Genomic DNA, 21,502 nt, shown 5'->3' on the forward strand with positions numbered 1-21,502 from the left:
ATGGTTGTCACCAGTTCTTAGAGCAGTGCCTGGCACATAGCAGACACTCAATAAACTTTTGTTGAATAAATGAATTCTATTTAGTTTTCTCTCTCCTTCCTTTCTAGATCTTCCTTCCTCTCTCTTGTTAACTATACCTTCTAGTAGCCCCTTTCCCATATATGTATATATATATATATATTTCTATTCTGACATTGATTTGGCACTAGATACTCAGGGCTGTCAAAAATTGTATGTAAAATAAAAATTAATAGGCCAAGAGGGGAACCCTATGCTCTTGACTGTAAATTTCATGAGATTAGAGACTCTTTTTGCTAATCATTTTATGACCAGTGCTCAGCAGAGTGCCGGGTCTACAGTAGTGCACACTTAATTCCTTTTGATGAATAAATGAATGAATGAACAAATATATCAGTAAATGAAATAAAGTGGTGCCCTTCTTGGCTACTTAGAAGCTGTTTGTTTTGTTTTGTTTTGTTTTAGCTGTGTTCCCCATAGGTCCAGTTTTAAGAAAGGAAGTCCGGGTAGGGAAAACATTGTAACTCTAAGATGCTATTGTTATTTTTTTACATACTTAGTTTTTTACATACATATGGTGACAAACCAACACAGAAAAAGCTGATATAATTTAGAACTTGTTGACCTTGTTTCATCCTTCATTTTAAAGTTCTTAATAATTCTAATTCCTAGCTCAGATAAAAGTAAAGAAGATTAAAAATAGGTTGCAGAATACGTAGAATGTTTGTTTTTGGAGCATTGCCAAAAGAAGAAAGTTGTAAAATGTACATGTGAATACATCTGTTTTTGCAAATTAAGTTGATTTGCCATCTTGAAAGCCGAGTAATTGTTTCAATTTACAGGGCCTGAAGACAGCAGTCACTCTCAGGGGAAAGTTCCTCACTTAAAATGGCAGAGCCCAAGAATCTGCTAATTAGATATTTGACTACTGAAGACGTGTCCAATTTCTAAATGTACGAGGCTGCGCAGTGCCCAAAAGTGTTCACTGGCTGACTTCTTCAAGTCATCTTCAAAAAGCTGATAGGCTTTAGATCCTTCTGAGATTGATGCCTACAGTAACATGGCTCCCCTGGAACATAGGCCTAGGCCATACATGAAACAGCATAAGAAGCAATCCCACTGATGGGCTCAGTCTGCTTTGAGTCACTTTTACTTTCCTTCAGTACATTTCACTTAGGAAGGTGGGCCATAGGGCATAGGTCCCTAATCTCAGCAGTATTTCCTGAATTGCTTCCTATATCTAGTCTAAGGGGGACACAGACAGCCAAGCCTAATTTAAAACTTCATAATTCAGCCTAAAATATCAGCTCCTGAAGTATTTGTGCTAAAAAAACATTCCACTCTGCCATTCTAAAGAGACTAAGTGAAAGGATTTATTTTAAAATATTGAAATACAAAAGGGGATTTCAGTTCACTGAGAATACTTTTTTAAATTTCTTTTTCTCTTGAAATGTGAAGGTAAAGGTTATCTATGGGGGAAATATAAGGGATAATAATGGGAAAAAAAAAAGGCTTTAACTCTTCTCTATCCAGGACACTTGCCCTTTGTCCAAACAAAGTTATCTAGACAGATAAATGGTACAAAGGAAAGAATCAGGCATTTTGGATTTGGGTCTCTTTTTTTTCACTGATCAACTTTTTATTCCTTAATCTTTCTTAGACCCTATTTCAAATAAAAATTTTAATATCTTCCTTACTTTTATCAAAGGCCATTGGGGAGGAGTAAATAAGAAAAACGCTTATGTCAATGCTTCCAATATGCCATCCAAACACAGCAATTATACCGGGGGAAAGAATTTGAATATCCGCACCCTACTCACTGTCTCTCAAGCTTCCAGTGTAGGATAATAACAATCCTTGTAAAAATGTCTGCATTGTTTGCTTCTGTCTCTGAAATTGCACTGACTTCTGTCAGATAAAAGTGCAGTATGACACACACAGATGAGCTATGAGTGAATAGTGATGTTTCAGTACAGTGGCTTTCAAATTTCTGGGAGTACAGAATCCTTTGTTCAAGCAGAATATTTTGAGGAAGTCAAATATATGGTACATTCAAAGCTACTTTTGTTGAAGGGCAAAGCTGGCCTTCAGGTGCCCCAGCAATTCTCCTGTTGCTGTTGAAGTACTGAATTCAGTTTCAAAATGACAAAGTCTGAAGGAAGGGCCTATTGGTATGAAGCTGTTGTGAGGGGCAAGTAACAACCCCAGGATGCAGGGTGGGACTCTATCTCCCTTGTCTGACTATCAATTATACTGCCAGATACTGGGTCTCACAGCTAAGAGTAAAATGTCTCAGGACTACCATGAATTATGACAACTTTAAAATATAACAATTTAGCTAGAAATCAACTTAAAAATTGCCCAATCCAGTGGTTGTCAGATTGTCTTGGAGGAGCCCCCTTGGGAGCAGTATGTGGGTTAGAGAGAGAATGGGGAAGGGAAAGTAAGGACCTAGATATACTAGGTCTGCTTTACAGTTCATATTCTTGGTAGGATGTCAGTTGAAGAAAGGGTTCTTGTGATTTAAGAAGTTTGATAAACTACTGGTATAACTGGCTTTCCCTTCTGCCATGTAAGGCTGTGGAGACCAGCAGGTTGATTGACTGATTGAGGTGAGCTTCTCAGGGCAGAGCTGGCTCATATACAACAATACAGGTTGCTAGACCCTCACTCTGGGGCTCTTTCAACTATAATGAGCTGTTCAGAGTCAAAATAATAAATTCAGCATTTTTATTTTTATTACCAGCTTTCGAGGGCTGGTTTGGGACATAAAAGTTAACAGACTTTATTTTCTAGCTAACGTGAATTTTTCCTAAACAAGAAAAGGATGTAGAAAGAGATAAAAGATGCTAGTTTCCAGCTGTAATGTGACCAAAGATTTCCTAATTGAGCATTGGCTCAACCACCAGTTCTGTTTTCTGGCAATCATTTTTTGAGGAGGAATTCTTTCAGATCATGTCTACAAAGCTGTTTATCGCTAAGGTGTCACTCTTCCTAAATATTAACAAAAATGATAATAGATACGATTTGTGAGAGGTTAGATGGGCTAGATGCTATCCTAAATGCCGTGTGTGTATTCTTGTAAGTTCCTGTCTTACAAAAAATTTGGTGAGGTAAATATGATTATCCAACTTTTCGCTAGCAAGTAGGAGAGCCTGGACTCAAACCCAGGTTGTCTACTTTCGATGCCTGAACTCTCTGCTGCTGTGTTGTATTGCCTGATTCTTAGTCCTACCAGAGAATAGAATACTCAACAGACAACTAAACCATAAACCTTTTAAACTTCTTTTAAGTTAAATACTACAATATTAGATTCTTGTAGTATCCATTTGATTGCACTTTAACAATTTTTGAAAGAGAATCTGAATGAGTGTAGGAAGTCAGAAAAGATTCTTAGGCATGTCTAGGAATCATTAAGGATTGGAAGATTTTGAAAGCGAAGTTCACAGGTCAGTACAAATCGGCACACGGAATCCCTTTTCTGCCTGACTTATTACAGAAGTACCAACCTTGCAAAAGAGTGAAAAGTTGTTAAATATTCAACAGCCAATGGAAATCCCAACCTTCCCCACATACCAAGTATAATTTTGCCTATTGTGTTTGCAAACTCGACTTTTTACCCTTAATGGTCAATTATAATGTTTGATCCTCACAATGTTTTACATGAATTAAGCTAACTTTTACCACCATCACACTAACAACAGATAAACCCCGGAAGCAGTTAAGTAATCAACAGTTGGAGAGTCTTGCATTTGAGGAAGTGGCCAGATGGCATATCAGTATCTTGCAAGATTCTAGCATTTTGTACTAGGCCTAATATGGAGTATGTATACAATACACATTAAAATAAAAACACATGCTTGCTACCTCCTGTCCTCCCAGGAAGAATAGAATTTTTACCACCATTTTTAAACTCATTAAAAAAAAAGTTTTCTATCTTGAATAAAGAAGCCCTGTTGGTGCCATGATTAAGTGCTCAGCAGCTAACCAAAAGGTCAATGGTTTGAACCCACCAGCTGCTCCACAGGAGAAGGATGTGGCAGTCTGCTTCTGTAAAGATTACAGACTTGGAAACCCTGTGGGGCAGTTCTACTCTGTCTTATAGAGTCCCTATGAGTTTGAATCAACTAAGCAGCAATGGGTTTAGTTTTTATGGGCTATCTTGAATAAAGGATATCTCAGTCTGTTTCCTAAGTAATTGCTCTTTGGTCTGGAAAATATATGTTTATCTAGAAACTAAGAAGATAAAGAATTACTAGATAAACGGAAGAAGATGGATACTTATAATTCTATTACTTGGACATGATTAAATGTAGCATTAGTTGACTATATTCTATTAAAACTTCCCTTGACACGTATGCCCTTCCTTGACACGTATGTGAATAATATATCATATTAATCACTAAGCCAGTAGGCCAAGACAGGAGAAGCCATCTACATATCATGACTTTCAATGTCACTCTTGAACATTTTGAAAGAGCTGGGGTTATAGCTCACTTAATGACTGACTATTCCAAGATACCTAGAACAATGCTTTAGCATAGAATCGATATTGACTTCTTAGTCTGAGGAGATAGCTTTCCCAGCAAGCTATTACTTGTACTCATATGATACAATTATTTCATAAAGTGTTATTAAAGTTGAATTTGTTTCTAAAACTGTGGAAAGATGGAACTATTTTATAAGCAAGACTGCTTCAGACAAAATGTCCCCAAAATGATTATTTTATAATCAGTGTGTTTCAGTACTGATTAAAAGTGTCTGCTTTGAACTGTCTGGAGATAGCCTTCAAACAAAAGACATGCTTGATTAAAATGTAATCATTGACCAAATTCAGAATTTTCTTAATATAAGAAGTATGCACATAAACTTAATATTCTCAAAATGATTTTGTTAGTGACTAGAAAATCAAATTACCAGGTATCTAGGTATATGGCTGCCATGCTGTTGTTCTTACAAAATGTGATAGTGTAGGTAAAGCACAGTGCTTTACTCATAGTAAGTGTCCCACAAATGCTAGTAATGAAGACAGCGGTGATGTTAGTTCGACACTATAATCTCATTTCTGTAATATTTGTGACCAGAGATACCAATGATTTCCATAAGAAAATATACCAAATTATGTGAGAGGTAAAATACAATTTTAGATAGGTTACATGTTCCCAGAGTATTCCATAAAGTATTCCATTCTCTCTTAAGTAGTCCCAGGTATAAGAGGAAAAACTAGGCCTTTCCAGGATATGGAACAACTGGAACATCCATACACTGCTGATGGGCTTGTAAACTGGTATCACCTCTTTGGAAAACTGTTTGGCAATATCTATTAAAGCTTAAAGTATGTATAGGTTATGGTGCAGAAATTTCACTCCTAGGTATATACCCAACAGAAATGTGTATGTGTGTGTGTGACTATGTATATATATATATATATATATATATATACATATATACATGCACACACACACACACACACATACATACATATATACATATAATTAGTTTTTCCACTTAAGGATTAGAATATTTATAGCAGTGTGATTAGTCATAGCCCCAAACTGGAATCTACACAAATGTCCATTAACAGTAGAATGAATAGGTGAATTGAGGTATGTTCACACAACTGAAAGCAGTAAGAAAAGACTGAATGATATATACATGCAATAATATGGATAAATCTAAAATAAAATATTGAATGAAAGGTGCCAGGAACAGAAGAACACATACTGTATAGTTCCACCTATATAAAGTGAAAACCAGGCATAGCTAATTTATGCCTCTGGAAGTCAGGACAGCTGTTACCCTTGAAGGAGTAGTGACTGGAAGGGGGAACAAAGAGGGGCTTCTTGATCTGATTGCTGGTTTCATGGATGTGTTTAATTGTGAAAATTCATTGCGTACACACTTAAGTGAGCTTTTCTGTATATATACTGCTAAATAAAGCTCCAAAACCTAAGCTGTTAATTTGAGAATTTAGTAGAAAACTTCTATTTTCCATAGATTACTGGGAAAAGACCACAACAATGAGTTTGAAGCCTTTCATACATATCGTATTGAAAAAGAAAATTTGGGTTTACTAATATCAGAAAATTGATTAGGGTACTAAGTGAGTACTACTTGAGATTTGACCCATAATTTTTTCTGCCACCTCCTTTATTTGGCTGTCATGGATCATTTAGATCTTGAGATGACCTAAGATGAAAAAATACTGGTCAGTCTATGGAAGAGAAATTTTTTTCTACCATTCCATGAGATGCATGCAATGTTCCAACCTAAGTCTGAGTCAGAGAGGAAAAGGTTAGCAGGAATTCTATAGACAATATCTCCTCCACAGAATAGGATCATACTCATCTTGTCTCAATTCCACTTTTCTCCCATGCCCAGTACTGTCTCTGTTGAGTAATTAAAATCTCCATAAAACACAATCCAGTTACATTACTCTCCTGCTTAGAATCATCCAATGGCTGCTCGAGCTTTGAACACATGTATCTCCCTTTTTTCCCTTGCTCATTCCTGTAGCCATGTTGTTGCTGTGTGCCCTCAAGTCAATTCCGACTCATAGAGACCCTATATGACAGAGCAGAACTGCTCCATAGGGATTCCTAGGCTGTAATGTTTATGGGAGTAGATCACCAGATCTTTCTTCCTTAGACTGGCTGGTGCTTTAAACTGCCAAACTCCTGACCTTTCAGTTAGCATCTGAGCACTTAACTATTGTGCCACCAGGGCTCCCTCCTGCAGCCACGCTGGAATTTCTTTTTGATCTCTTGAACTAACCAAGTTCGTTCTCATCTATTGGTCAATGCACCAAATATTCCTTCTACTGGGAATACTCTTTCTTCAGATCTCCTTAGGACCATTTCATTCAAGGCTCTGTTCATAACTCACCTCCCCAGAGAGATCTTCTCTGGCTTTCCTGTTTCAAGTAGCTACCCACCTCCTTCTTGCACTCTGAACTATCCTGTGCTTTTTTTATATGAAGTAAAATTATCTTATTTTTTTTCAGTTGTCTACTGACTATGTCCTTTACCTCCCCAGTCTTCCAATAGAATAAAAATCAAAGAAACTCTTTTGTTCTCTGCTGCGTCCCAGGGACTGTTGTTGTTATAGATGCTTCGAGTCAGTTTCTACTCATAGCAATTTTATAGGATAGAGTAGAACTGCCCCATAGGGTTTCCAAGGGGATTTGAACTGCCGATTTTTTGGTTAGCAGCTGAGATCTTAATCGCTATGCCACTAGGGCTCCAATATGGATATAGCATAATAAAAACGATAAAAGGGAAATGTTTCTGCCGTTTGTTGTTTTGGGGTTCTCTTAACAAAACTATTTGAATTCTTGAAGTTTTAAACACTTGGGCACTGTGTAATATGTTAAGTACTCACGTACTTCCATTGTGCAGCACCCATGTATCAAATATACTATGTAGGATTATCCTTTGTCCTTCCCCTAATTATACTCTCGTTCAGGGGAGGCAATAACAGGCCTATAGCAAAAATACTCCGAGGCAGAGAAATTTGTATGTCATTAGTTAAGAGCTAATAGAAATAGAAGAGCCGTAAGCCCTTACATAAACAGAGCCAGTGGCTAAGCTCTGGGGGAGAATGTTAGATCACTATTAAAATTGAAGAAATGTCGTTGGTTGAAAAAGATTTTTGTTTTCCGTACAAGGCACCCTATAAAATTTACCTCTACAGCTGCAAGGAACTGAATTTTGCCAGCAACCATGTGAGCTTGAAAGAGGACCCCAACATGCAGAAGGGAATACAGCTCATTCCAGCCTTTGATTTCAGCCTCATAAGACTCGGAGGAGAGAACCGAGCTACAACGATAATGTGCCTGGGCTTCTGACTTTCAGAACTGTGACATAATAAGTGCATGTTGATTTAGGATGCTAAATTTTTGGTAATTTGTTACACAGCAATAGAAAAAAAAAAAATATATATATATATATATTTGATTTTCCCCATAGTCTAGGGGAGTACAGGTCTTCACGAGACAGATCCCTTGCAAATGCTGCCATTTTCTAATCTCACGTCTGTGTACTCAAGCCTGGGCCTCTTTAACAAAGTACTGACAGATTATGAATTTACATCATGCATCTTCGTTTTCTAGGGCCGCCATAACAAAATACTGCAAAGTGGGTGGCTTTAAAGGACAGAAATTTATTTTCTCACCTCTTTAGAGGCTGGAAGTCTGAATTCAGGGCATCAGCAGGGCTATGCTCTGTCTCTGTGGGCTCTAAAGGAAAATCCTTTTTGTCTCTTTTAGCTTTTGGCAACCTTGGTCATTCCTTGGCTTGCAGAGGGATCCTCACCTGCTGTCTTCCTCCTGTGTGCGATTGTTTCCACTTCTGTCCTTCACTTTTATAAGACACCACTCAGAAGGAATTAGGATTAGGACCCACTCTACTCCGATATGACTTCATTAATTTAACAAAAACCCTATTTCCCCAAACAAGGTCACATTCCCTGGTGCAAGGGTTAAAATGTCAACATATTATTTTGGGGACACAATTCAACCCATAACAGCATACAGTTTCACACTAATCCCTGTAGCCTCAGTATCCTTCATCCCCATATGTCCTCAGGCAATTTATTTCCTCAAGTATGAATAAATTGATCTAGACTTGCTTGACGCCCAGATGTTCTGGTTTATCTGTTCTGGAGTAAGGCCCAGCCATTTTTTTTTTTTTTAAACTACCCAGATGATTTTTATCTCGCTACCAGGGTGGAGAATCCATGGCCTAGAATGACATCCTGTGAGGCTCCAGAAGGTCAGTCTGTGCTAGCCATTGGAACACATTAGTCCTGTTCAGCAGTCTTGTGGTGGGCAGGGTTGCATCTGGAGCTCCAAGTTCTTCCTAGAAGCTTCAGATATCGTTCCCTGCTATGACTCCTCACCAGGATAGATTGAGTACATGCCTCTTTATTCTTTCACTCACCGTAAGATTCAGAGGCACACAATTCCAAAGGAGATGCTGTACTTTCTCAAGACAGTATATTCTAAAACTTTAAGGAGGAAGAACATATTTTTCTAAATATAATATAAAGGGAAAGGCTGCCTCTCTACAATGGAATTAGCGCTTCCTATTACCATAATATTTGAGTCCCCTGCTTTGGAATTGTGTCTTTCAGGACATAGCTGAGTCACATGCTTCTTAAAAGCTATTGTCTTGGCTACGCAAGTATCTTGGAAGAAATTTTAAAATAATTACTTGTAAATCCATTGATTAAATTTATAACAAAGATTCACACTTCTCTCCATTCTCTGTGTGGTGATTAGGTGGAGCGGTAAGTTGATTTTATTATTCCAATTTGCAATATCATATATATTAATGCATATCTAAGTGCACTTCTATACATACATACCCTAAAGATAAACTGACTGTTATCATCCCATTAAGGAGTCCTGGTGCCGCAATGATTAAGCACTTGGCTGCTAATCGAAAAGTTGGTGGTTCAAACTCACCCAGTGGGAGAAAGCCCTGACGATCAACTCCATAAAGATTACAGCCTAGAAAACCCTGTGGGGCAGTTCTACTCTGTCACATGGGGTCACTATGAGTTGAAAATAGATTTGATGGCACCTAACAACAACATCATCATCACAATATGCATTAGAGTAAGAGGTTTGATTATATTTCAGTATTTGATTATATTCCAGTGCTTAAAGCAAGAAATATATTTGAGAGTCTAAAACTCTCTCTTTCTGTAACACATATTAATTGTGGGAGGCTATGTAAACTAATGGAGTTGAAAAACAATCTTTTCTTTGGTATTGGAAGTACTAGCTTTTGAAGTACTGCATCAGGTGATATTTTTCTCCAACTAATAGAAGACTGTTTGGTTTATAATAAAGTTAGTGTGACATGTGAGTGTATGTGTGTGTTTTTTTCAAGTTCGCTTTGTTTGGGGGGCTCTGTTATGAATCACTTCCAGAACAATGAAAAGCCAAGTACAGTCTAGTTTATTGAGTGACGCCTACCACTGTGAAATACAGCCCGAGGATATGGAGGAAAGAGAGCCAGAAGCTGTGAAGTGAGCTGCCAGGTGGGAATTGATAGAGACTGCCTTGCTGGGGCTTGATCCCCATCCTGAAAGCCTGATGAAAGTGAGACAGAGAAAACGCTGAAACACCAGTGAGAGAAAGTCTGTCAAAGAGCAAATTAACTGAGTTTTTGAAACAAGAATACTCTATGTTTAGGAATAAGTTTTGATGCATATATGGGATATTTGGATGGATAAATCTTAATGCAAATGTACTGAAAAAAGTATTTTTCCTGTTACTAGAGAGGCAAAACCTTCAGTGTTTTCTAACTGGGCAACAAAAGGGGCTGGATGGTGCCTGGCACATAGTAGATAGTTAAATAGTTTTTGACTAAATAGGTGAACAATGCACGGAGGTTTATTGCCCTATTTTTGCAGTTTTTGATAGGTTGGGAGAGGTGATGATTTTCTAAAACAGATATTTTTGTGTTTTTGAAAAACAAAACAAAACCTTATACTCTGCAAAACTGTGTGCTAAAACTAATAGGGTGAAGGTGGGGGGAGACGATTCACACCTGTGCAACTTCGTAACCAGAGCATTAACCAAAACAGTAATGGTGCCTTGAGAGAGAATAAACCACTCAGGCGGGCAGTTTAGCATGGCTAGAGGTTGCAAAAGAGGATATTAAAAAAGTACAGAAAAAAATACAGTGGAAATGCCGGCAACTCCTTAATTAGCATAGAGCTAGCAGGTAGATGGAAGTAGAGATCTAAGCCAATGGGGGCTGCTTTGAAGGTGGACACAGGGGGGAGTGCAAACTGCCATGAGCAAGAGCCGTACCAGGCAGGGTGCTCCTCTTTGGGGAATGAGTCTCTGGTCCAGGAGTTATTTATAATTTCCTAAAATTATAACGAAAGGCCTCCTGCTGCCTGGCCAGCAGTCGGCTGAGGACTTTGTCCTTCACTGCTCAAGGTCCTCCTTGGGCTCCTGGTTTTTGGGTTCCCTTTGTGCCTAAAAAAATCGCAATGAATCAGACTATTTCCACATTCTACTGATATAATTCCTCTCTCTCCCAACTGTGTATGAGCCAATTGAGCTATAGAAACATTGTGTCGCAGAACAGACGGTTTAGTTATTCGGAATTTTGCTAGTGAATGAATCAGATCCTAGGTTGTTAGGAATCTTAGAAGTCATTTAGGCAAGTCCCATTTTACAAGTGAAGAAACAGAATTAGAAAAATTATGCGCTTTCCGCAAGGTCCTAGAGTAATAATATTTACAAAGGCTAGGGAAATTTTTATAAAGCCATAACATTGGGAGTACCTTTTTAATTGATGATAGGTGAAAGAAATAAAAAAAAAAAAACAAAAAAACTTCTAATTAAACTAGATTATTTCAACAGCAATTAATAATTACTATTATATCACAAATAAATATTCTGCTCTACTGAGTGGCCTTATGGAATTTGTACACAATGTTGGCTGACCTTTTGGGGGACTGCAATGTATTCTCATTGTTTAGTTACTCCAGCTCCCTCTTCTCCAATTTTAAGTCTAAAATAAACCAAAAAACCAAACCCACTGCTGTCGAGTCAATGCTGCCTAAAGTCTAAAATGGCATGCATTTATTTGTTACATTAAAGGGACTTGATATTTTCACACTCTGCTGACAGGAGGGCAAATGATCTAATCCTTTGTGAGGACAGTTTGTCAATAAGTATCGAAAGTTTTAAAAAACTTTCATAGCCTTAGATCTTATCATTCTACTCTAAGAAATAGTCCTAAAGAAATAATGAGAGATGTCCTTAAAGATAAGCACAAAAGTGTAATGGTTGCAGCATTTGTTATAACAGCGAGAACCTGGAAACAACCTATGTGCCCACAAACAGGAGATAGCTAAAAACAAAACAAAATTAAAAAAAATAAAATTCACATTCGTATTATTATGGAATATCTTACAGTCATTAAAAATGGAAGTTAGAGGAGTGCTGAAAAATGTGTTGATTCATTTTAAGTAAAAAAACAGCATTTTTCCAATATTGTTATACATTTATGTGTAAGTACGTAATATGTAGTGTCATAATATCATATGGTAACTTATAATTTTCTTCTAATTGCTAAAAGTTTATCTTCCCATGGTCACCTCCTCCTCAAATCCTGTTCTTATTGAATGAACCCTGATGTCTTGCCTCCTACTGGCCTTCATTTTGCTCCAACAATATGTGCAGTGTATTTTTCTTTGTGATTTAAAATAGGAAAAGATGTGTGTTAGGGTTGTATCGTTTCACCATACTTATTCAATCTGTATGCTGAGCAATTAATCCAAGAAGCTGGACTATATGAAGAACAGGGCATCAGGATTGGAGGAAGTCTTATTAACAACCTGCGACATGCAGATGACACAGCCTTGCTTGCTGAAAGTGAAGAGGACTTGAAGCACTTACTGATGAAGATCAAAGACCACAGCCTTCAGCATGGATTGCACCTCAACATAAAGAAAACAAAAATCCTCACAACTGGACAAAGCAACATCATGATAAATGGAGAAAAGATTGCTATTGTCAAGGATTTTATTTTACTTGGATGTGCGATCAACCCAGCAGTCAAGAAATCAAACGACATATTTCACTGGGCAAATCTGCTCCAAAAGACCTCTTGAAAGTGTTGAAAAGCAAAGATGTCATTTCAAGGTGTTAGGTGAAACCCTAGTGGCATAGTGGTTAAGTGTTATGCTATGGCTGCTAACCAAAAGGTCGGCAGTTCGAATCCACCAGGCGCTCCTTGGAAACTCTATGAGGCAGTTCTACTCTGTCCTATAGGGTCACTATGAGTCAGAATCAGCTTGATGGCAACAGGTTTTTTTTTTTTTTTTTTTTTTTTAAGTGCACCTGACCCAAGCCATGTATTTTCAATCACCACATATGCATGTGCAACCTGGACGATGAATAAGGAAGACCTAAGAAGAATTGATGCATTTGAATGATGGCACTGTAGAAAAATATTGAATATACCATGGACTGCCAGGAGAACAAGCAAATCTGTCTCAGAAGAAGTACAGACATAATGCTCCTTAGTCTCACTTACTCTGGATATGTGATCAGGAGGGATCAATCCCTGAAGAATGACATCATGCTTTGTAAAATAGAGGGTCAGCGAAAAAGAGGAAGACCCTCAAGGAGATGGATTGACACAGTGGCAGCAGTGATGGGCTCAAACATAGCAAAGATTGAGGATGAGTGACAATGGCTCAGGACTGGGCAGTGTTCTGTTCTGTTGTACATAGGGTCACTATGAGTCGGAACTAGCTCTACCAAACTTTTCTTTGATTTTTCCTAAGCATCATCAACAGAAGGTAGTTGTGTGTAGCAGACCACTTGCAATGAGTGTTTGAGGACAGCGGAGAGGGGTTATATCACATGAAGCTTTCAACTTAAAATCAAGTAAAATTCCTCTTCTCAAAGTCTCTTAGCCATTTCTTCCACCAAGCATTTCTCCCAGGTTGTCTCTTCATCCTGAGCAGTTGCTTCCAGCCAATTTCTTTGCTCTTCTCCTAGACTTCGTCATCGTTACCCTTTTTGGCATCCTCATTCTTTCTCTACAGAGACGTCTAGGAAATTCCGTATTCTTTATAATGCAAAGCAATTTCACTTTCTTTTTGTATTATTTCTGTCTTCAGAAAGATAACCCTTAGGCTATCTTTCTATTAGCAAAATAACTCATCAAGGTATTTGCTAAATAATTTTTTTCTTTCTTAGAGGAAAGAAAAATCTTTCTTTTTTCACTGTACATCAATAGACATCAAGTATTTTGACAGTCTGCACAATCACGTGGGTAAACAGGGACTCACAGGGACAGTACTAATCTGTCTTTCCCTGGTTCTTTCCTCCTCTCTTCAATAGGACTCTGCTCTTATCCCAAAGCCTCCCAAATTTTCTGGAGTCCCCTGTGCTGCTAATATGTTGAAGCTTTTGAGGTATCAATGCTGTTCAGTGGTTCTAGAAACCTCATTGCTGAAGATATATACCAAAGCCATGCCTGTTCTTGTTCAAGTGAGGAGATAGGCCCCATTCTTATTGTTTTGCAGTCAGCTAAAAGGGGACCAAAGTAACAAGGCTTTGCATCCCCGATACTTTCCTCAGATCTTGGAGAAGGGAGCCGTCAGTCATTCATTTGTAGCATCCTGCTTTCTGGGATTACATAGGAGCTGGATGACGGGACAAACTGAGTGACAGGCTCCATGTCAGATTGCTGTCTCTCTCTGCTGACTGCTGGCTTTGTTGGCAGGTTCAGTTGGTTGTGGCTTCTTCCTTCCATATGGTACATCATTTCCAGGAAGCTTTTCAAGTACTCTTGGCAATTAACTCCTGGTTATCCTTCTCAACCCGACCCTATCCTACCCTACCCTATCTTAACCCACTCTACCCTACCCTATAGTCTTTTAAAGAAGTCAGAAAATGAGTATTGGTGGTAGTTACAGTTAAAGACAATGAAGAAATACATTAAAACCTTAAGAGTTACTATATTTAAGTGGGAAGATTATGAATAATTAAAAATTTTTATACTTTCATCTATTTTCTAAATTTTTAATATTGAACAGGCATTACTTTTATAATCAGAATTTTTAACACTTGTAATAATAAATGCAAAAAAATCAAGATACTTGAATTACATTATACTTTGAATATCTCCCAATGGTTTTAGGGAGACAGATGATATTCTTTTACTTGTAACATGCAAAAAGCAGTCTGTGCATAATTTTCCTGATTACTCAATTACAGGCACTTCTGTGAATAAGCATTTGTGGTTAACTTTTATCAAAAAGATTTTTATTGTAATTCCTGAGGAAAAAAATTTTTAGGGAATGCTACAAAGAATTATACATTCTGGAAAAACTGGAAGGAACATTGCCAAAACCCCTAGAATTGTATGCAGCATGATGTCTATGGAAATTAGATATTTCTAAAAATAGACAAAAATTAAATTTCATCAATTAAAATAAAAAAGAAAGCTCTGATTTAACTTTGACCATTTCTAACTGCTTTCATTCTCTGATGCAGCCATTGCTCCTTAGTGTCTGCTGGGATTAATGGTTGATTATAAAGATCTAATAGAGAGCTGTGAGATCTGAAGCCTATGGAGGCTTGGGGTGCTCATTGCTGAGTTTCATGCTGAGGGGAATGGCAGTCTCTAGTTTCCCCTACAGGACCTAGTGGAATCATGGCAGTGGTAGGGAGGTGGCAGCAGGGGCTGAGCATTAAACCTCATCTCTGCTCCAGAGTGTGAGAACCAGGATACACCTGGGTCTTCCTGAGCCCTGGGAGAGAACTGAGATGAAGAGATGATTCTTCTCGTTCCTTCTCTCAGGGTCTTGCTCCTCCCCCAGGGGTTCTGCCACCTCAGCTCAAGGCACAAAAACTATGGTTGGGTGGTGGAAAGGCAAGACTTCCGGGCATTCCTTTCAGCACCAACTGGCCCAGCCCATCTCCCTCCCTTGGTCCTGCCCTCTCTCTCTTCCTCCATCATCAGAGGAGTGAGATAGCAGATTCTACTTCCCTCCTCATGTGAGACATTTGGGTGACTTGCTGGCTGCGGCAATGACGCCTTGGTGCCATTGGTGCTCATGCTTTTGCCCCATCTCTACAACACCTGGATGGTGGCAGCAGCTGTGTATGGAGAGTCTCTTAGAGGTCTGCTGTGCATTGACTGAGAATCTGTAATCTTTGAGAGCCTTGCAATGGCCTGTTTTGAAGCCTGTCATAGATAGAAGACACATTTTCCTGGAAGGTCACTTCCCAGAGCTTTCTCAGAATGGCAAAATGGAGGCTTGATGTCATACTAATTTTATTGTTAAAAGTCATATGACCTTATTTTGTACTCCAAGCTGAGGATGTGTGAGATCTTGGTTACCTTGAGTGCTCTCATCTAGTGAAATGGCATATTTCATCACATTAGATACACTTGGCTGGAAAACCTAAAATGCCAGTACTAATTTATTGAATACATCTTTGTACCAAGCATTATGTTAGCCTCCAAGGATAAACAAAGATGGACAAGACATTGTTCCTGTCCTCCTGAAATTCACAAATACATTAGTAAATGTTGTAATATATTAATTAGTATAATACCCTCAAGCCATGGGTATTTTTGTCAGGCACCGGATAGTGTGTCTAAAATTGGTAGAGAGAGAAAGAGAATGCAAGAGTGCAAGTAAGCAGAAAAGGCATGATATCCATAGATATCCATATGTGGAGGACATTTTAATCTTTTGAAACATCAATCCCTGAGGTTGTGGTAGTGTTGGAATTGAAACATGTTCTTAGACATGCAGTAAAATTTCTGGAATTTACTTTATTTTTTTTTTTTAAGAGTGAAGAGAATGATCAGAAAGGAGAAAAGAGCTCAACTTTTCCTCTCCTGGAAACCAACATGCTTGAATGATAACTCATATTTGTCGTTTATTTTCACCTATTGTGAATGGTTTACTGATGCTATTGTTATTCTATTCTATTATTCTATTGGGATATGCACTCACATATTGACTTATATGCCCTCTTTATATACCTAAGTATACCATCTATTTGCCTGTCATATAGGTTGCAAGTATTTATTCCCATGATGATATGTGCCTTTATTTTGCTTATGGGGTTTTGGGGCATACAGATATTAAACAAATTTAATATTGTTTTATCTTCCAGTACTTTCCTTTATGATTTCTGCCTGTAGTATCATGCTTTGAAAAGTTTTTCATTTTCTAGATATATTTAAGAGCTCATCAATATTTCCTTCAACCTCTTCATTAAGAAACATAGGATATTTCACCATTTCAAGTTAGAATTTGTATTCCTTGATAAGTGTGGAAGTTTTTTACATATAAGTCCCATGCTTTTGCTGTTCTGTTATTCCCAGGAATCTGATATATTTTCTTGCTCAGGGAACAGTAATTTAGTTACTTAGTTTTTAAAATGTATTATTTCAGGTACAAAAGAAAGGTGTGGAAATATATATATATTTTTAAACTGTGTAATTTAGTGAACTGTCACATAGAAATCATTTTTTTGTTGTTGTTGTTGATTATCCTGGGCTTTCCAGAAAGAAACTTATTTCATCTATGAATAATAAGAAATTAGCTCCTTTATATCTAGTATTTCTTTTTTCTTATTTTTTCCTTGGTTAGGACTTTTTAAAAAATGCCGCAATGTTTTCACTCATGAGTTATTTAATTTGATTTACCACCTCCTCATTCTTTAAAGAACATATTAAAGTATATTTTTATTTTAGGAAGGGCATATATGTTGTACCCTCTCTGAGAGCTTGAATATCCCAGAATATCTTCTTTTGTCTTTACACATCAATATCAACTTGGTTGGTAGCAGAATTCTCAGGTCACAACATTTTGCCCTCAAATCCATGCAGATCTTGGCCTGATAACTCTGTCATTTTGTGTTGCGGGTCATCAGAGATCAGCCTGAGGTGCTTCTTTTTTTAGTTAGCAACATGAGTACAAAAAAAGAAGTTATTTTTCTCAGATAAATTACTATGACACTAACAGTCTCTAAAACGTTTACCCTTTGCTCCATTAAAAAAATAGGCACTTGAGGAGATCTTTAGAACTAAAGATGAATGAAAGCCTTCTATCTATGACAAGCAAAATTATCTCCTTATCATTTGCCTGCTTGTAATGTGGTTAAACTGCTTAGAGAACTGTGACAAAGATAGTATGATGATGATGATGATGAAGGTGCTCCTAGTGTTGCTGACTGTCTACCTACTAAGACTATTATATTCTAGGACCGTTATTAAATGTTTTAAAAATAATTATCTCATTCTTCTACTTCCACCATTGATTCCTGTCTCATGACACTGTACAGGCTGAAATTGCAGATTTAATGGATTTTACTCTGCTTTTTTATGAAAATTAAAAAAAATTACTCAGATAAAATTCACATAAAAAAAATTAACCATTTTGTAGTGAACAATTCAGTGGAATTTAGTACATTCATGATACTGTGCAACCACCACCTCTATCTAGTTCCAAAACATTTGCTTCACTCCAAAGTAAATCCCCTTACCTATTAAGTAGTTTCTTCTCATCCCTACCATTACCACCCCCTAGCAACCACCAATCTTTGTTCTCTCTGTATTGATCTATTTATACTGTATATTCCATATAAATGGAATCATGCAATATGTGACCTTTTGTATCTGGCTTCTTCACTTAGCATAATGTTTTAGAGGTTCATCCACATTGTAGCATGTATCAGTACTTTGTTCCTTTTATGAATGCATAATATTCTATTGTACGTATATACCACGATTTGTTTATCCATTCATCTGTTGATAGATACTGGGTTGTTTATACCTTTTCACTATCGTGAATAGTGCTGCTATGAACACGTATGTATATTTGTTTGAGTACCTGTTTTCAATTCTTTTGGGTATGTAGGAGTAAAATTGCTGGGTCATATATATGGTAATTCTGTATTTAACTTTTTGAAGAACGGTCAAACTGTTTTCCATAGTGGCTGAGCCATTTTACATTCCCACCAGCAAGGTACAAGAATTCCAATTTCTCCATATCCTCTCCAACAACTGCATAAGGCAATGATACAACAATATCCAGAGGACAAGACAGTTCTTTACACGTGGAAGTTTTGTTTTGGAGTTAACCAACGCCAGGCAGAGGGCTGTCTTGTCCTGGATTTTGAAAGTTCCATGTATCTGAGGAAGGGACACAAAGGGCAGGCAGACAGAAGTCTTCTTTCAGCTTGCTTCCTTGATTCCAACTGAGTTTCAGCATTCATCCACACTGGGGGTAGTGAATGTTCTTCCAGGGTTTCTTGAAACCTGTCCAGTTTTCCTAGTATCTTGTGTTGTATCCTTGCCTTATGCAAATGTTTTAGCTAGAATATAGATCACATTGTTCAAAACAACTTGTCTCAAATTCTTTTTGGATTGAGACTGGATATAAGTGAACATTATTCTGGGGCAGTATAGATTTATTTCAGATTATGTTCACATGCTCTTGGAGCAAGATGGCGTATGAGGTGTTGTGAGGGAAGAACCACATGGGATTCCTTTTCCTAAACAATATGTACCACCAAATTATGCACCCATGAACAATTTTCTTTCTTACTTTAGACTCCCAGACATTCAATTTGCTTTTTTTTCTTATTCACAATTACCACCGTCTACTTTATCTCCTGAGGTTTCTCTGTCTCTAAGACCGGAAGCCAAGTAGGACATCATTTCTTGATTGACTCTTTTACTCTGCCCACAAAAATTAAGCCTACAGGCCATTTCTGCCTGGTAGATTTCACTGCTAAACTCTCTGAGGAAGTTGGAAGAGAAAAATAAAAATAACCACCATTCTAAGTTGAACAAAGTTGTTTCTTGTTTTTGCCTTCTTTTCTTTGATGGAATCTAGACGTGCAGTCCCACTGGCTATGAAGTTTACATGAGATGGTTCGGTTTATTGATCTTCCCCTCCTACCTTCACTCTTGTTCTCTCCTGGGGCTCTGTCAGTCTCAATAGATACCTTGTTATATTGAAATAACAGATGTGAACTTGCATTAGCCAATTGCTTTCTAGAATTTGGTGGGTAATTTATCTGCCAGGGGAATTGTCAAATAAGTGACTGAGACCCTTTGCTGTATGTGGCGGAAAATTCTCTTTCTGGTGGGAATTTTACAGCCATCACAATATGCTCTGTTCCTTAGAGGCAGGCTCAAGTTTTGTCTTTCAGGGTCATTCTCAAATTATGTGGAACACTCCAGCTCTGTAAGAATTCTTCTCCTTCATTATGTCCTCCCCTAACGTACACATACATATGTACACAGCCAGTAAATTTCTTGTTACTCTCTAAAATAGTCTCTTTATTAGGTTTAATTTTAGGGATTTGAGAGGTTCTCATTAGTGTTCGCTAGCTCTCATTTATCCCCAGGCATGTTCACGACTAAAAATATGTTATCACAATTTATATCTTTGAGATAGGAAATATCCCCTAAGATTTCTTTTTATAAATATTGTTTTTAAATGAAAAGTATAATACATTAAGTCACTATTATTACAGTGAGAACTCCTTTATCAAGGACTCTGCTCCTATGGTTAGATGAAGGGTAGCATTCACTGTTCATCTCACAACTATTTATTGAGCACCTACTCAACGTCAGGAATATGCTATCTGCTGAGGACATTGCAAAGAAAACAGAAAAGGTTCTAGCCCTCAAGGAGCTTAGGGAAAAAAATGAGTTAATAAGCAAGGAAATTACAGATTGCGCTAAGTGCTATAAAGGAAATTAAAGTGATAAGATGGAGAGCAAATGGGAGGTTCACATTAAGTCAGAGAAGGCTTCTCTGAGAGAAGACATTTGAGGTGATACCCAAAGGCTGAGAACGATCTAGACCTTTTAAGAGCACAGGGAACAACCAACTGCAAATGCCTTAATTTGGGAAAGGCCTTGGCCTGTTCACAAAAGAGAAAGGACGCTGGTGTAGCTGGCATGTACTGACAGAGGGGAAAATGGTGTGAGACAAGGTTAGAGAGAAAGACAGGAGCCTTGTCATGCAGGACTTGTAGGCCAAAGTAAGAAGCTTGCAGCTGATTCCAAGAGAAATGAGAATGCATTTAAGCAACGTAGATAGTTTTATGTTTCTATAACTGGACTTAATTTTTTTGTGACCCCTTGAACTAGCTGGAAAACATGTAATAATCATACTTATTCTGTGGCCTTATTTATTCATTCTGGTAGGGGTTCTTATTTCTGCCAAGGCATTTGGGAGAAGGCACAGGGAGTGTGGCAAGTTCTACTACTCCAGGTTGTCATTCACTGAGGTGTGTTTTTTTCCATTGGATCCTTGGTTATGACCCATGCAGACCACTTCTTTTTTGTCCTTCACCTCAACCATAGAGGCTCTGTAGACTTTCCCATCACCTCTCTGTGGCCCCCTTGGGGGCACAGGAGATAACTGGTTGATCTTTCATGCTAGTCTAGGGATGAGGGGCACTCTTGGAGGTCTTCCCGGTCTCTTTCTTGAAGCTTTTTTAACTTCCTTACTCCTACACCATGTTGGGCTCAGAAAACTCGGGGGTTTTACAATTGTCTTGGGCCATATTCACAAACAGGAGACAGGATTTCTCAATATTCTCAAATTCCCCAAATAAACCCAGAATTATATCTTTGTAACATAGCCTAGGGGGTAGGTATGAGGTCTGGGTCTCCTCTCAATGTTTTCTCCTTACCAGAGAATCTATATCTAGTCTAGGGATGGCCAGTATTGTTTTTATTTGTTCTTCCTGAATCTTTTGTTTACAGTATCAATTTCATGTCCTAAAACCCTTGAAACTTAAAATGTCTTTTTGTTTTCTCACATCTAATGCCTCTGTCAAGCATTTCAGAGCCCTCTTCTCTCTTCCTTGATGTCATTCTTTTCCTGAGTCAATAAGCATGAAATGTCCTCATTCCTGCCTGAATTAGGAGGTCACAGGAAATATGGGGGGGGG

The sequence above is a fragment of the Trichechus manatus genome, unplaced genomic scaffold, assembly GCF_000243295.1.
Source record: "Trichechus manatus latirostris isolate Lorelei unplaced genomic scaffold, TriManLat1.0 scaffold00283, whole genome shotgun sequence".
Lineage (NCBI taxonomy): Eukaryota > Metazoa > Chordata > Mammalia > Sirenia > Trichechidae > Trichechus > Trichechus manatus.